The sequence below is a fragment of the Aplysia californica genome, unplaced genomic scaffold (assembly GCF_000002075.1).
Source record: "Aplysia californica isolate F4 #8 unplaced genomic scaffold, AplCal3.0 scaffold00279, whole genome shotgun sequence".
In the NCBI taxonomy this organism is placed as follows: Eukaryota; Metazoa; Mollusca; class Gastropoda; order Aplysiida; family Aplysiidae; genus Aplysia; species Aplysia californica.
The window spans coordinates 785643-786898 of record NW_004797549.1 but is presented as its reverse complement, the minus strand read 5'-3'; the positions used below and the strand labels follow the sequence as shown (position 1 = coordinate 786898).

At 36.9% G+C, this 1256-nt stretch overlaps 1 protein-coding gene across 1 annotated transcript in view; it reads left to right on the top strand.

Annotated features, from left to right (window-relative positions):
* The window catches only part of LOC101863910, a gene marked incomplete in the record, with an annotated part of 280465 nt that overhangs the window by 3320 nt on the left and 275889 nt on the right, over positions 1–1256 (top strand).

Below are 1256 nucleotides of genomic sequence, written 5' to 3'. Positions count from 1 at the left end.
AGAAGAAGAAGAAGAAGAAGAAGAAGAAGAAGAAGAAGAAGAAGAAGAAGAAGGAGAAGGAGAAGGAGAAGGAGAAGGAGAAGGAGAAGAATTAATATAATCATTATCAAGCATATTCATAATCGTAATCATAATCATAATTATGAAAATCGTAATAATAATTTTTATAGTCATATTCATATTCACTATTTATAATAAGGATCATAATCATAATCATAATAATCCTTATAATTACAATCATGAAACACATAAAAATAATCATTATATGTAATGATTAATAATTAATTTAGTGTAGAGTCTAACATCTCTTTTCAACACGTCATACACACGCCCTGTATTCAAGTCCAAACACCTACTTAGCCATCTACCTACCCACCAATCCTCCAACATTCCTTCTGCTCAACCAAGCTCGACAACCAACGTCCCGCAAGTTATAAACATATCTTTTGTGCCACGACGCGGAGGAATCAGGCGCTCGTAAAGTTTGGGGCGTGGGGAGTAATCGAAATCATCTTAAAGCTTTTTCATTTGTCTGTCTTTGGTTGAAAAAAAAAAATGCCCATCTATGTTGAATATAATATGTCGAGATATTTGCGACTGAATGAGGTGAATGTCGCCTGGTTTCAAAGGTAAAATTAACGAGAAAATGGCGTAGCCCGAAAGTCTGTGAAAATGTATATTGTGTGTCCTTTAATCAACACTTTTCAGTAAAATTCACAATTAATTGTATTTCTAAATGGACATAGAAGGTCTTGAGCCAAAAAACAATCAACAACAACAACAACAAAAATACGATAAAAACAGCAAAATCGCCGGGGAAATGCCGGTATTTTCAATATAATTATTTTGTCGAGCGTTTGGTTTCACCACGGTGCCTCACAAAACTATAGCGCATACGGAAATTATTTCATTGCGCCCACAGCCACCACTCTAATCCCCTCCACTAGTCTGTCGCGTGGATTAACTGTCTGTCATGAGTCAGAGAGATATCGCACCTAGCCTAGCCTAGCCGGGCCCAAGAGGAGGACGAAGAAGAAAAAGAAGAAGAAAAAAAGGTCTGTCTACATAAGCTACCCATATAAAGGAGTCCCAGCAGTGGTTTAGATGACAGGAGGCATGTTGAATGACTTCGTGTAAACACTTGTGCGGTAGAGATTGTTCATCGTGTTGTTTTAATCATCATCATCATCATCATCATCATCATCATCATCATCATCATCATCATCATCATCATCATCATCATCATCATCATCATC